The following is a 16636-nucleotide window of genomic DNA, read 5'->3' as shown; positions in this document are numbered from 1 at the left end:
GCCAGTTGCTCACAAATCCTGACGATTATCCTGATTTCGCACCAAACTCCCGTGCAGCTGAGGTGTTACTGACTCTAAAGGTGCAATCCCGGAATTTCTATCTGCTCGAATAACGAAGACACGCCGTGTTCCATTCTGGGCCTAACCCAGAGTTGAAGCCGGGGCCTCGATTTCTAACCTAGCCGGGTTGGAGTTGAATAACATCAGCCGCGGGACGTGGGTAGCGTCCGGTCTCCCGAAGTGGAGTGTTTCTTGACCGTTTTGGATGGTGGCTCGGTGGCAGTTGTATCTCGCAGCTACGGCGGCGTGACGCATCAGTTGCTGTGGTCGGGGGTCCGCTGCCCGGAGGCCCCGTTGTGCTCCCGGGGTCGATGGACTTGGATCCTCGGTGGCGGCGACGGTGTTGAGATCGCGCCTTTTAGAGTGCCCACAGTTGCATCCGACTTGCCTGTGCCTGGTACCCCGGAGTAGTCGACCTCCAGGGTTCAAAGACCTGCTCGGTCGCTTCGTGAGAGGCGATGGAGCGGGTGGAATGTATACCGTCGCTGCATACTGTAATGGCCGCCATTGGGGAGCTACACTCACAGGTCACCACCATCATCCAGAGGATGGTCGTGACAGTTGATATTATCTGCCGGGGACCGGACTCCGACCCTTCGTTGGTTCTGAAACAAGCTGTTTTATCCGCGGAGCAAGATGTGTCTGAGACGGAGGGCCCCGCGCTGAAGCCAGACTTGGTATTTTTTGTCGACCCCCGAACGACGGCTAGCAAGCCCGGGACTATCGAAAGTACATCCTGCCCTATGCCGATACCGCCCCAGATGGACATGGATGATCTTATATTTCAGAGCGAGTTCTCCAGTGACTGTCGGATTGTTACCTCACCCTTTTTCTCCTGGATGGTTCAAATACGCTCTAGCGACCTATCTTTGGTGGAGAGCGAACATCGTTTGACTTTTGGACTTTGTGTACTGCTATCCTGGCTTCAATCCTTCCGTACTGACTTTGAACTTTCTCAACATTTTGATACTCTTATTGAGATGGCGGATCGAGCGGACAGGACTTGCATGAAAAATCGCAGTTGCCAGGGTTGACTTTGATTGGATGGGTTTGAAAAATGACTTCATTTGATACAGGACTTGTAACCTATGATGCGCGGGAGTTGGGTGGTTCTTACTAGCTCCCCCCCGTCTGATTTTAATCGTTGCATTGTATTATTCTGGATATGTGTAGGGGCAGTCTGCTACTGGCAGGGGGTAAGGGAGACCGGGGGTCTGTTTGATATTTCCTCCTCCACTCTTTTTTCCTACTTTTAGGCCTAGTCCCGGGGTGACAGGCACACTGCTAGTGGGGTTGGGCCGTAGCAATTGCAGGGGTGCAGGGTGGGGGGATTGGGGAGGGGTTTGTTATTTTGCCTTAGTTTAGTTCTATGGCCTTTTTTTCTTTCCTTTTTCTTTTACGAGAGATGGGTTGTTTATCCTGTATCGATTTTCTTATGTATCGGGGTGTCTAATTTGGTCCTCATTATCCTGAACTATGGGTGGGTGAGCTCTGCTGGGTGCTGCTTCGCTGGATTGTTGATCGTACTTCTCCTCATTCATGTACCTAACTTGGTTGACGTTGCATACTCCAGTAAATTGATTTTTCAGCACTGGTTTATTCACTCACCTATCACTATATTGTATTCTATGTATGACGCCTGATATATGTAAATTTTCTCTTGTTTTCTTCAATAAAACCTTTAAAAAAAAAAATGATTTCTGGATATCTCCATAAAAACTGCAGAACAGGGTTAAATGCAATTTTGATTGTGTTGTTTTACCGTCACACGGGCAATTTGGTAGTTTGTAACCCCATTTTTCCATTTTTGGGAATGCAAATAAAAGTTTAAAGTCCCCCATCCTTAATCTTGTTAAATAAAATCTATTTTGGATGTTTCTTACCAGCATTAACCCCTCCCATGCTGATGACGATCTCAGCTCGTCATCAGCAGACGAGGACCGTGGCTGATGATGAGCTGAGCTCGTCATGGCCGTTAGAACGCTCACACGCGGGGATAATTCCCCCGCTGTGCTGAGCGTTCTAAGGAAACGGGTGTGGCCGTGATGAGCTGAGCTCATCATCAGCATCGGGGCGCTGTGCGCACCCCCCGCCTTCGAGCACAGAGGGGGAATAACCCCTGCAGCCAAGGGGTTAAATAAGGTTGTCGCATCATCATAAAAGGGTGTTCGCAGTAAGAGACAACGCTAGATTTATTGATGGCGACCCTATTCCTTTCATTTTCCATAACATTTAAATATTTAAGCTTCAAGTCACTTTTTACGAATTCCAAAATAGATGACGGGTTATTTTTTATCAATTTTGACTTTACAAAATATACTCCAACCATGGAATTTTCCGACTGTAGTCCAAGGTCATGCAGTCCTTTATTATATCTTGAGTAAATTGTGTTTCCTCCCTTTGCCAAATCCCTCTCCAAAACATCAGGCCAGCCATTTTTATCGTGTCACTAAGGTATGGGGCTGACAGTTCTTTGTGGACTATGTAGTTTGGAAACAATCTTTTAACCACATCAATGCTGATGGTATTCCCCTCCTGTGCTGAGATTTGTTGATTCCCATTATTCATGACGAGCTGGGCTCGTCATGAGCGTGCGAGGAGGCTACTTCATGACGAGCCCAGCTCGTCATGAGTGTGGAAGGGGTTAAGAAATGTATTTTCTTGGGTTTGTAGGGAGGTGATGTTGGCTCTCCCCCAGATTGCAGCCCCATAGCAGACCCCTAAAACACATTTTGTCCGATACAAGGTTAATATCTCATGGGTGGGTTTACTTCCTAGTTTCGTGGAGATTCTAAAACTACTCTCTGATTCTTACAATTCTCATATTGGATGATTCAATGTGTGCATTCCACAAGCCTTTCCTATTAAAAAGCATCCCTAAGTATGAGAAGGATAAAACCCTATTAACGGGAACCCCACCACATGGTGTTGTCTGTTCCTGGATCTATTATTCCCACATGTCATGACAAATGTTTTCTTTAGGTTTGACTGTAGGTCTTTATCAGACATGTAGGACGCAAAGTTATCTATTAGAAGTTGCAGCCCGTTAGCTGTCCTAGAAATTAGGACAAATGCAAAACAACAGTTGATGGACAGAATGCAGAACAATGTAATACATTCAACCCAGTACAGAGATCTGGGCCTAAATCCATCGTTTTTTTTACACTCCACAACTCCCCAGTTCAGACATGGCCATATGCAAATCAGCCTTGACCCTGTGCCTCATGGGAACAGTCCAGCCCGAACTGCCAAGCCATGTCTTTCCTGGACCGGAATCAAGCATCCTAGGACCGGTTTCTGGCTATCAGCCGTCTTCAGCCAGGATAGCTTGACTCCAGTGGTGTGGAGAGCATGGGACTCACGTCTGAGCATACCCATCCCACTCGGGGTGACAAATGCAAAACAACAGTTGATGGACAGAATGCAAAACAATGTCATACATTCACCCCAGTACAGAGATCTGGGCCTAAATCCATCGTTTTTTTGCACTCCACACCACCCCAGTTCAGACATGGCCATGTGCAAATCAGCCTTGACCTTGACGGCTGATAGCCAGAAACCGGTCCTAGGATGCTTGATTCCGGTCCAGGGAAGACATGGCTTAGCAGTTCGGGCTGGACTGTTCCCTTGAGGCACAGGATCATGAATGATTTGCATATGGCCATGTCTGAACTGGGGTGGCTTGGTGAGCAAAATAACGATGGATTAAACCCAGATCTGTGACTGGCGGTGAATGTTTTGCCATTGTGCAACATTCCGTCAATCATCTTCTGTGTTTTGCTAGAAATTAGGACAGCATCAACTGCATATAATAAAACAGGCGTAGGGCGTGAGCAACTAGATTTTGTAAAAAAAGGTCTATATTATTAATATAAAGGGAAAATAAAAAGCACCCTTGTCTGACAACACGCGTGACTCTAAAATCCGGAGTGCATTCTCCCATGTTACCAAAACGTACCCTAGAGCTTAGGAAGTTATGTATCTGAGACAAATAAATGATAATTGCAATGAGCGCCCCTAGTTCTTTAAGTGTCTGCCATAATTTTTGATGATTGACTAGGTCGAAGGCACTTGTCAAATAAACAAAACATAGGTAGAGTGCCCCATCCTTTGCTAGAGTGTACTTCCTTATTAATAGTTCTAAACTTAGGCATTGTTCAACCGTCCCAATACCTCTTCTTCAACCATACTGTGTCTCCGTCAAGATGTTTTGCTCACTGGCCCAGATTTCCAGCCTTTCCAGCATTACACGACTCATCACTTTTGAAGTGGAATCTAGAAGAGATATTGGGCGGTGACAATTAACTTTCCCTCTATTTGCTTTTTTTAAAATGGGTACGATGATGCTTTCAACCCAAGTGGCCGGCAATACATCCGTGAGGGTAGCATTAAAAACTTTCAATAAAATAGGTATCCAAAAATCCATGTTATGTTTAAAAAACATCAATGGGGATCCAATCTGTGCCTGCGGCTTTGCCATTGGCACTTTTTTGTAGAGACAATCTAATTTCTTCGGGCGTTATTGACGGGGTTCTGACTGATTCTACTATTATAAAATCGCCCCTGTTATTATTGGCTATTTCCAAGGCATTGGGGTGAAAATGCTCTCGTAATGCATTACCCAATCTTCCGGGGTTAAACTGCGGTATTCTCTCTAAAATAAGGGTAATTAATAGTTTTCCAAAAGAGAGCTTGGTCGTTCAGCTCTGCTGCTTGGATTAACTTCTCCCATGCCCCCTCACGTATTTCCCTCTTCCTTTCTTTCACACTATTGTTATAGTCTTTCCTCGCTGTACTAATCCTGGCACTAACTCTAGGTTTTACTTTTAAGGCAGATGTAAGTTCCCCAATTAGCCTGGAACATTCGTGGTTAAACCACCTGGGGTCTAAGTCACATTTTATCTTTCTCCTTTTAGTTGGTAAGACACTTGCGATGGTAGTGGTAATATTACAAAAGGCATTTATAATTGCCGAATCAGAGGAGAGGTCGTCCAGACAGATGTCTATGTCACTTTGAGATTTCCCTAAAAGGTTTTCCATAAAGTTGGCTGGATTCACTCCCGTCCACTTTATTGAGATACCATTATTACCATGTGTGTTAATGTCTATGTTCGTTTTGATCCCCCGAGCTTTTGGTGTTAATTTTAATCTCAATGACAAGGTTAAGGGATTATGATCGCTAAAGAGGCTTATGTTTGTTTGTATTGTTTCCACTAAGTCACAACAGTTGGATAATCTGATAACATGGTCTATGATGGAGGATGATCTTATCGCCACAAAGGTTTGAATTATTATTTGTCCTTCTAGACTAGTAGTTTCTAAAACAGCGAATTCGTATTTGTGTCCAGCATTGTTAATTATCTCTCCATACATGTCGTGTGTAAAGTGCGGGATCCTGTTGCCGAATTCATCGCAATACCCACAAGGTTCTCCGACTTGTGGGCGTATTTAACACAATTAAAATCACCTGCCCAGACTAAGATGAAATCCCAGTCAATTCCCTTCAAAAAGTTATCCAGATCATTTTCAAGAGCTTTGATAACCTTTATCTTCATGTTATCAAAAATATTATTATAAAAATGTATTATGACTGTGCCGTTTACATATTGAGTAGAGATGCAGAATCTGATAGTGTTGTGATGAGACATATGTATCCCCTAAGATCAGTGGGGAGGTGACAGCGATTAATGTAGCTAAGCCCCCTTTTGCTCTGCCCATCCTAGAAGGGCTAGCATTTGTAGATGGTTTGGTAACCGTTAACAAAAAAGGGCTCAGTACCCATGTTTCTTGAATTCACACAACAGCACACCCCTCTAGGTTTTTCAGCCAATCCTCATCCCCAATCTTATTTTTGATCCCGGCCACGTTCCACGTCATAATATTTAACAAGCACTGGCGTTGCCAATAGGTCTCGCATTAGGAAAGTTTAACCTATTGGTATTGTAAGTGACATAAACTTTCCTAATGCGAGACCTATTGGCAACGCCAGTGCTTGTTTTTATTCCATTCCCTCACTGCCTGGACGAGCCCAGAAGTGCTGGGGTCGGAGGCAGAAAATCAAGGAGTGTGGCAAATGGCCGGAGGGGAGGAGAAGCCGCAGAGCGCACGCTGGGCGAAGCCCTTTGATGTGCTGTGCGGCCGGGGGCAGGAGAGCTGAGATAGCGTGTTAGGGGAAGAGAAGCCGCAGAGCGCACGCTGGGCGAAGCCCTTTGATGTGCTGTGCGGCCGTGAATGCGCGTGCTTGTTTGCTCACGTGATTCACGTGAACTTAAAGAAAACCGCATTCGTGAAACCAAGGGTTTCACGAGTTTTTTGAGCACTTGAATTCTCGCTCCCTCAATGCGCTTGCGCGCATCGATAGGTCGCGAGACCTAAAAACTCGTATAGATATATGGTAGGATCATCTATCATCCGGTCACTGGTAAATGGGTATTCTCTACCCCAGGACTTTCAGCTTATCCAAGACCTGTGCCCGGGGAGATGCCACCAGATCAACACTTTCTAAACCAGCGGTCTCATGAGTGGTGTCCTCGGCACAACTTGAACATTCCTCCGTACCACCATCCTCCACCTGTATTATCAAGTGAACATCTAAGGGCCCACTGTTAACGGCATGTCCTGTGTTCAAGGGCTCGTTACCCACCCTATTACCCCGTTTGTCAGTCTAATTTGCTACATCTTCTCAGTGGTAAGTATCTGTTGTGTAAGGGCACATTTAACATAAGATTTGACATAGGAGTATAACACATTATTGTTATCTTGATTAGGCTTATAAAAAAGCCCAACGCGACGATGTTATCACGGTTATCTGTATGATACCTTTTCCCATCATTTGAGAGAATGTTCAACAAAGCATCCACAAGATTACTATTTCGAAAGTTTACCACAACACAGTCAACCAGGGCATGATTTTCTAGAGTTGCACACCCAAGTAACTCTCGTCAACATGATGATATTCTGGTATAAAATATGTGTCCCCACGTTAGAATTGACAGAAAATCAGTGAGCCACCTGGTTGTTCAATGACTCGTATGTTAACCTCTGCTTTACAGCTAATTTCGGAATATTATTTAAAATAATCACATATGAGGTTGCCTGGGATGGGAGATACAATGGCCCTCTGTTTTTGTTTTCTTCTTCAACTGGTCTATCCCATATGAGGGTTCGCGGGGTCATTTGAGCGTTAATAGGGTCGGGAATGTCATTTTTATCAAGCCTTAGCCCTGATGTTTGTCGTATAGTCAGGGCATCCTTCGATGTTATTCAGAAATGTTGTGTCTCCCTCTGTATAGCTGCCCCGATTTTAGTGACAGAATCAATTTCAATTCGGTTTTGAACTGTCCTAGTGGGGCCGGTTGTCTTGTATAATTGTAGAGGCTTGCGAGTTGGTAACCATATCTGTTAAAAAAGCCATGTCTCTCTTTCAATATTGTCCAATTTGGACATCCCGGGATTTGATCCTCCCTTTTTATGTTTTGGTTTTGATTTTGGCTTTGGTGTAGGCTTAATTAGATGCCACTCCCCTGGAGTAGTAACAGTTAAGGTTGGTTGTTTCTTTTTTTTTGCCAGAGGGAATGCCAGAAATGTATCATTTGATAACACTGACATTTCCAGAGAGGAGTTTAAGACATACGGGTTATATACTCTTTGGTCACTCGTGGTGTTAATAGTGTCAGTTATTGTTAGGAGTTCTAGTTCCTTGCCCTTTCCACTCATGTTGCTCTCCAAAGTTTGAAATTCAGCCCCACTTATTGGCAAATTCTCCCTTATTGCTGCACCAAGAGCTGTTTTAGTTGCTGCCAGTTGCTCCTCTACATGCACAATTTCATTATTGATGAGGCCCACAGCGTTCTTAAGAACTTTGTTATATGGGCACTTTTTGTATGCAGTGGTAGTTTCTTTTTGCCCATGCTTATATTTATACTGCAGGTTAAGTACAACGTTGATTTCTCTTATCAGGATCGTTGGTTCCACCACAACCAAGGGGGGTGGCCCTTCCCTGCCTCGTCCGGTAACAGATGGGCCAGCCCTTGGCCCGGGCTTCCCACCGGCTCTTAAGCGCCTCCTGGCGCATAGAAATAAGTCAACGGCAAGCTCGCCGCTAGGGCCCCTGGGAAGTGGAGTTCCTTCTCCCCTTGGTTTCTCCAGGCCTTCATGTTCACCTTAACAGTGTTCAAACCACTCCTTTACCTCTGTACTTGCAAGCACAAGTTATTGATATACTGCAGGCATATTGAATGGTAACTAAAACCAGAGACTATCTACAGCAACAGGGTCACGATTTAAGCTGCATAATGAATGCTGCAAACAAATTCATCAATTGGGCAAAAGAAAAATTGAATCAGTGTGATAGCAACATTTTGATTCAAGTTGACTTCCCAGAGGTTTGAGTATTGAGGAAGAAGATGATGCCTGGCAAAACTGTGACTGATGATCTCATCAGGCCAGCTACTGATAAATACAGGATAGAAAATGACAATGCTGCAATTGATAAAGTAGTTACCAGACTGCAAAGTCAATTAACAACTCATGGCAGTTGCTTGCAGATTTGGAATTCCTGGGCCCCAGAAACTTTGAAGGTATCCTCCAGAACCTTCCCCAAAATACCCATCAAAGACTAAATGACTTGCAAATTAGATTTGCACAATCCTCAGCATACATCTGCAATGTAAAAACAAATAACACATGCAAGTCTACACAAATTGTAAACACAGTGTTCATAATCCTTTTTTTCTTATTATTCTTTTCCTGCCGTTACAGGTGTTTCGTCGCAAACAATGGGAAACCGTCACACGACTTTCTCAAGGCTCCAATATCATCGGTAGCAATTTTTCATGTGGTGATAATTCCATCCCACATACGATAATATATGACATCCGTACTCAGGGTCCAGTATTCCAGCTTCCAAATTGTATTGAATCTCAATTTGATCCAAAATATGCACACTTTGCTTAGCAATGTGGTCTGTCAGCACATTACTCTGTCACTTCCTCGAGTACAAGACAATTTGGAAGCTGGAATACTAGACCCAGACTACAGATTTCATTTATTATCGTCGAAACACGTGTTGGCTGACAAAGAAATGTATGAAATAATGGAAGGAAAAGAATAAAAAGAATAAGAGGATTACGAACACTGTGTTTACATTTGTGCAGACTTGCATGTGTTATTTGTTTTTACCTTGCAGACGTGTGCTGAGGATGGTGTTGATCTGTTGCGTTGGCCTTGGCCACAACTTTGGGAGAGGTTGATGGTTCTCCTCACCTTACAGCACCTCACTTTGATACTGTTCATAACCGATAAATGTGGGATTTTTCCTACGTGGCGCCAATATAACTAATATTATACCACTGATCTTTTGTGTCTTGCTAATTAGATTTGAACCAGAAGCATGTGTTGGAAAACTACAGCATGAGTAGCTTGAATTTGCATCTAAGTGGAGCAGACTAATACTCAGTATTATCAACTTTGAGGATGAGATGGTACAGCACGCTGATGTTGGGCACAAAAATTCTGCATGTAGGACCTGCAAGGACTGTATTGCTTGCTGCTATAGTTTATTGCATTATGACATGTACAGTAATGCCTACAGGTGGCTTGTGAAAGATTTTTTTCTAAGCTTAAGTACATCTTGAACAGGCTGCATAATTTCATTACAAGACCAGAAGCGACGATTATGCATAACCTTTTAGCCACTCCTGAACAGCAGCCAATTTAAAGAATTTTAACAAAGAATAATCCAGAACTGGAACAACAATAAACAATCTCCTGCATAGAACTCACCTCCTCTTTTCAATGCTGCTCCTGTTCAGATAAGGACAATCTTAAATTACATTTATGAGACTGTTTGTTAGTAGGAGAGAAGGAAAATATCTTGTATTTATTTAAAGCTTCTAATTTTCAGGGGCTGTGTGTGAAATGTGCATGTTTAAGATGTGTAAGATTTTTTTGAAAAAAGAGGACTTGTTTGATGTTAATAATAAGGAATCACATTTTCGAGATATAGACTCTTGAGTTTGGAGCATTCTTTGCATAATTGGGTTCAATTGTTGAAATATATATATATATAGATTTTTTTCTGCAGTTTTATATAGCGCGAACTTGACCCGATATTGGGTATCAGAGCGCTTTACATAGCACCAGTTACGTTACATGAGGACACACATTCATTTTTGTTAGGCACGGGGATATTAAGTGATTTGCCCAGAACCAGAGGATGTTCAGCGTCATTGCCGAGACTCAAACCCAGTTCGACAGATTGGAAGTTGACAGCCCTAACCGTTAGGCCAACTCTTCTCCCCAAATTTGTTTTGAGGAAATACAGAGAAAAGCGTTAGTTCACGCACGTGCTTACTCAGGATTTAAAATTGGCACGAGAGCCTGAGGCAAGCCGGCAGGGTTGCGTGCTTGCAGACCGCTTTGTTCTATCATCGGTGGCGGCAATGAGGGCAGTTTCTGTGCTGTGGTTGCTGCGGAACCCGGACTGGATAGGTCCAGGATGTTGTTCTCCTTGAGGCAGCGGGTCAGCAGTCTGTTGACGGTTTTCTCGATTACCTTTGCCGGGAACGGGAGCAGGGAGATGGGCCGGAAGTTCTTGAGGTGCCTCGGTTCTGCCTTGGGTTTCTTGAGCAGGGCGTTGATCTCGGTGTGCTTCCAGCTCTCTGGGAAGGTTGCAGTCTCGAAGGAGATGTTGATGGCCTTTCGGAGATGGGGTGCGATGGTGGTGCTGGCTTTGTTGAAGATGTGGTGTGGGCACGGGTCTGACGAGCAGCCAAAGTGGATGGTGTTCATGATTTTAATAGTGTTGTCGTCGTTGATGTTCGTCCAGGTGAGCAGGTGGTCGTTGTAGGTGGTGGTCGTGGGATGAGGTGTTGTTGGCTGTCGTGGTGGTCTGGTACTCAAAGCTGTCGTGGATGGCTGCGATCTTGCGATGGAAGAAGGCGAAAAGGGAGTTGCACAGTTCTTGCGATGGTGGGATGTCGTTGGTGTTGGAGAGTTCCTTCACAATATTGAAGAGCTCTTTACTGTTGTGTGCGTTGTTGTCGAGGCGGTCCTTGAAGGAGGTCCTTTAGGTGGATCTGATGAGGTGGTGGTGTTGGCGCATGGCGTTCTTGTGAGCTGCTTGGTTCTCCGGTGTCTGTTCGCAGTGCCATTTCTTCCCTAGTCTTCGGCAGGTTTGTTTGAAGGTCTGGAGGTCCGCCGAGAACCAGCTGGTGTTCTTGTTGGTGTGTCTGTTGGAGGGTTTCCTGGTCAGGGCAAGGGTGTTGGCGCAATCGTTGATCCGGCGCGTGAGGTTGCTGGCGGCGGCGTTTGGGTCGGTGGGGTTGGCGGGTGGGCTTCGGGCGAGGGTGGTGTTTAGCTGGTCTTCAGTGAATTTGCTCTAGCAGTGGCGGGGGATCTGTTGGGAGCGGTGGTGCGCAGGGGGGGTTCCTGGAAGGTGAAGTGGATGCAGTGATGGTCGGTTCAGTGGAGTTCGGTGGTGTGGCTGAAGGAGACGTGGGAGCTTGCGGAGAAGATGGGGTCAAGCGTGTGGCCGGCGAAGTGGGTGGGCATTGAGTCGAGCTGTCGTAGTCCGAGGTTGGTGAGGTTGTCGATCAGGGTGGTGGAGTTGGTGTCATTGTTGTTCTCGAGGTGGAAGTTCAGGTCTCCGACAAGGATGTAGTCCGTGGAGGTGAGCGCGTGCGTGCTGACGAAGTCGGCGACAGAGATGCTGAACTGAGCTCAGGGTCCTGGGGGTCGGGGTGTTGGGATGAGTGTGGATTTGGAAGTGCAGGTGTTCGGCGGTGCTGAGGGTGTCGTCGGTGCTGGTCGAAACCTTGAGGATGGACTTGTGGATGATGGCAATTCCCCCTCCTATTCCGTTGGCCTCGTCTCTGCGGGTGATCTTGTAGCCGTCCGGGATGGCTATGGCAATGTCAAGTGCCGAGGAGTCGTTCATCCAGGTCTCTGTCAGGAAGGCGACGTCCATGGAGGATGTGTCAAACAGGTCCCAGAATTCGATGGCGTGTTTGCATGCGGAGCGGGTGTTCAGGAGGATGCATCTGAGGTGGTTGCGTCTCGTTCTGGGGGGTGGATTGGCAGTTCAGGTGCTCGTCAAGCTGCAGTTCCAGCAGAAGGGTCTTTGGGTTCATTTTGGAGTGGCCAAGAAGCAGGTGTGTAATCGTCCGGCATTGAGTGCATGGAGGGTGCTGGCATCGTAGCGGGGGCAGGTGTTGGGGCGTTCTTGGGGGCCAGGGGGTCTGGCGCTGGGTGCGGTCCAGGTGCAGACGGGCTACGCGGCTTCCATATATGGAGAGGTGGGAGGGAAGAGCAGCTGGGAGGCGGGAGCGGGGGGGCGAATGGTTGAGCAGGGGGCGGGGCCGCAGGGATGGGAAAAAACAGGTGAAGGACGGCGGGGGGAACAGAAGGCAAAACAGGGCAAAGCATAGAAGCAGGAGGGAGAAAAAAGAAAATTAGGCAATGCAAAACAAGACAGTACAACAAAAAGCAATACAGCAGCAATGCAAAGAACACAAGTACAACCAAAAGCAATACAGCAGCTCCTTTCACAGCTGCGCTGCCTCCATATATGGTGAGGCAAGAGGGAGGAGCAGCTGGGAGGCGGGAGCGGCGGCGAATGGGTAGGCAAGGGGGCGGGGCCGCAGCGGCGGGAAAAAACAGGTGAAGGACGATGGGGGGAACAATAGCAATAACAACAGCAATTGGGCATAGCGCATCATTCCACTGGACAATAGTCATACATTACACTGGATGACAGTATAGTCCTATAGTAAAACAATGAGTACCTACAGGAGACACCCGTATCCCCATGCGTGTGTTGACCAAGCAGTCATTAGTTCACGTTGTTCAGATCCCTAGTGGTGGAGTCCACATCCGAGTCCATTTCTGACGTCTTCAACAATAGTTTTAGTGCTTCCCAAGCCCTTGCAGCTTCTAAGGCTTTTTCGCTATGCGCCCTACTAGCCACTTGTAGCATAGCAGTACCCTCGCACTCCACCCATCTGAGAAAGACAGTCCTCCAACTCCGGAAACTCTGACCCCGTTTAGATTTCCAGTGTGCTGTAATCTTGTATGGCTAACAAAAGGCCCAAATCCCAAAACTTGCTGGTGATCTTGGTTTTGGAAGCCAATGGAGTAAGCAGGGGCCTGGTGCTAGTTCAACATTCCTCCCAGTGTCCCAGCTGTACCACTTCTCCCCAGTAAGTTGTCACCTTGGGACAATCCCAGAGCATATGGCGAAGATCCGCCCCTTCCTTGCTACATCTTGGGCAGAGTGCTGTGGTCACATTAAAATATTTGTGAATTTTTGCTGGAGTCAGGTATGCCTTAAACAATTGAACCAGCTGGAATCGAGCATTTCTAATGCATTTCCAAGGTCGTTCAATCAACTCAAGCCCATGCCTTCTCAGGGATCTCTCCGCCCAAGTCCTCCTTCCATTTCTGCTTCAGCTCCACCATTGGAGCGAGCCTCTCCTGCATCATCCGCCGATGTAAACATGTGACTCCCTTGATGGTACCCGCCGCTAGTACTACATATTGGCAAACCATGGAAGTCTGTGGTTCAGAAAGACCCTCTCCCCTGTGCTTTTAAATGGCTGCTATTAGGGCCGTATGCAGCAGATAGTCCCACCGAGGCAGATCATGTCGATCTCTCAGAGTTTCGAATGGTAAAAGGGCATTATAATCATACAGATCGCCTAACGCCCAGGTCGCTCAACTGATTGAGCGCTGATCAATTACCCCCATGTGTATGTGGAAGTATCATGCACATGGTGATGGGGATCTCAGGGGACATAGGGGTGCGCAATCTGAGCCCTCTTCTGGCTTCTGTTCCAACACAACCGAAATGTTTTGAATTCAGTGGGGAGTGTTTTGAGTTGCAACGGTTGCTGTAAGATAATGCAGGACAATATTCGTCTGGACACCCGTCATTCTTCCCTCTCGCCCACTCCCCGGAATTCCAGAGCCACCGCGTTGGGTAAGCCATTGCAATTGGGCCGGCACATAATAAGATACTGTAGGTTAATGATGTAGCAAATGTTATCTTTGCATGTTGGGAATTACACTGTATTGGGATTAACAGGGGAAAACAGGGTTGTGTCTGCTTGCCACAAACTTGAGTTCTACATGGAAAGTTGAGTACATATGAGGGATGTTCCACTAGGATGTATTAATTTTTGCTTTGATCAATAAGCTGTTCTTGTGTATTATAATCAGATTGAAAGCTAGAGCATACATCCTTAATAATCCCTGAATAAGAGCGAATTGCCAACCTTTGTCTCACCTTCCGTTTCAAAACATGACAAATCCCACTCAGACTCAATGTGATAGCCTTTGAAAAAATTAGCTTAGCCCAGGTCAGAGTCAACATTACTTAGTGTCTCCATTGATCTTACTGGTGTTGTATCTGGTGATGGTCTAGCCTTTCTTGCTAGGACCAGAACCGGAAGGCGAACACAGGAACCGGAAGGCGGCCATCTTTAGTGGCACCGAGCCGGGCACAGTGAGAGACACGCAGTCCTGGCGCTCCGGGAAATAAACCAGAATTACTGTACACCTGGCTCCGTGTGATCTTTTACATGCAAGGCAAGTTCTTACAATGGCGACGAGGCGGGATCAGAGCAGAGGAAGAACAGAATAAGGAAAGAAATAAAATAGAAAGGGAACACCCTTGCACCGGAGCACAAGGAGTGACCTCGGAGCGCGGCAGAGGACAAACAGCGGTGCAGCAGGCGGGCACACAGCAGGGAGTTGGTGCAGGGACTGCACCCGGAACGAAGCGTGAGCAGCTACTCCCGGTTGAGCGCGAGTGGCGCGTGAAAAGAGCGCGCAGGGCCACAGCCACGTGTCAGTCCCCAGCACTCAAGGCGGACAGAGGAAGCGCTGGACAGCAGCCACCCGCCCCCCCCAGCCACGGCACGCTGGCGGATCAGCTCGAGCGGGGTAAGGGGCCTGGCAAGGTGGAAAGAGGGGGACATCAAGAGAACCTAGAACCCAATGGGGCAGCATGAGGCGAGGACAGCGGGGTAGACAAGGAGGAGGACGTGGACGCCAAGCAAGCGCCTGGCAGCCCACCCAACCATACCGTCCCCGCCCAGGCAATCCCGAGGGGCAACGAGAGGATGGCGACGCCGTCCACTTCCCTCACCCACATGGTGCCCTTCCTTCCAAAGAGAGGAGAACCCACGATGCCTTGGGAAGACTGGAAACGATATTTCCTGAACTACCTGGAGGCCCTGGAGGACAAAAGTGAGGCTGCGTACACGAGCCCAAGAAGGAGGAAGATACTGCTACACAATCTGGGACCTGAAGGGCTGAGGGTGTTTGACACCATGGTCAAAGGCACGAGGGATGCGACAGACACGGATGTATTCCGACATGCGATAGAGGACCTTGATGCGCACTACAGGCCTGAGGTATGTGTGGCCATAGACAGGTACCATTTTTTTCCAGAGGAAACAAGAGAGTGGAGAGACTGTCGAGGAGTATGTGGCGGCACTGCAAAACCTAGCGCTTACGTGTAAGTTTGGTGCCCTCCACGACGACCTGGTAAGAGATCAAATCATCATGCACACGTCGAGCACGCACATCCAAGAAAAGTTATGGCTAAATGGCGACGCTCCCCTTAAGGAGGTTTGGGCCTTGGTGAAGAAGGCAGAGATGTCCAGAAGATGTGCGCAAGCAGCCAGAAAAGACACGGGGAGCACGCAAACGGTTTGTAGGGTTATGGTGCACAACAAAGGTGACAAACCCAGACAACAGGGACCACCCAAGAACCAGTACAAAAGGAGAGGCCAACAGACCGTAGGAGCACCTCCCAAGACAGGAGGGGGCGGAAGACCGAGTTGCTACAGATGTGGAAGCACCTCGCACTTAGGTAACGACAAAGTATGTCCGGCGTTCAGGGCGAAGTGCGCGTTCTGTGGGGTATTTGGACATTATGAGAAAGTGTGCCGTCGGAAATCCAAAGGTGCAAACATCAAATACATAGACCAGAATGGTCCAGAGGAGGAAGAGGTGCAGGCAGAGGAGGAGTACCTCGACGAAGTCCTATACATCGACGCCCAAGTCCTGGACGTGGAATGCGAAGAATCCGACAAACCGAGACTCAACATGTGCATCGGAGGGGTACAGATTGACATAGTGGCCGACTCAGGAGCTCCCATCACGATTGCTCGAAGAAAGGTGTGGGAAGAGAAATTCATGAAAAAACTAAAGACAGAATTACGCCCGATGGATGTAAGACCAGTCACCTACACGGGACAGAGGATACCCATGGTGGGGTATTGCCCTTTGCTGTTCGAATTTAAAGGACGTCAAGCTACCTGCAAACTGTACGTGGCTGAGAAGGGGCCGTCGGTGCTCAGCTGGAAAGACCAAGGAGCACTGGGGATCCAGCTGAATCCAGGGGGTGTGGAGAAAGTGCTGCTGATGAATACAGAAAGGGGACAAGAGGAGAAGGAATGGCACAGAGAGTATCCTAAAGTATTTAGTGGACAGATAGGAGAATTGGCAAAATTCAAGCACATGTTCCGGTTGAAGGAAGGAGCAAAACCCGTAATCCACAAGGTCCGGA

The sequence above is a fragment of the Lissotriton helveticus genome, chromosome 6 (assembly GCF_964261635.1).
Source record: "Lissotriton helveticus chromosome 6, aLisHel1.1, whole genome shotgun sequence".
NCBI classification, from domain to species: domain Eukaryota; kingdom Metazoa; phylum Chordata; class Amphibia; order Caudata; family Salamandridae; genus Lissotriton; species Lissotriton helveticus.
The sequence above is the reverse complement of the archived record's forward strand: the minus strand, read 5'-3'. Positions refer to the sequence as shown.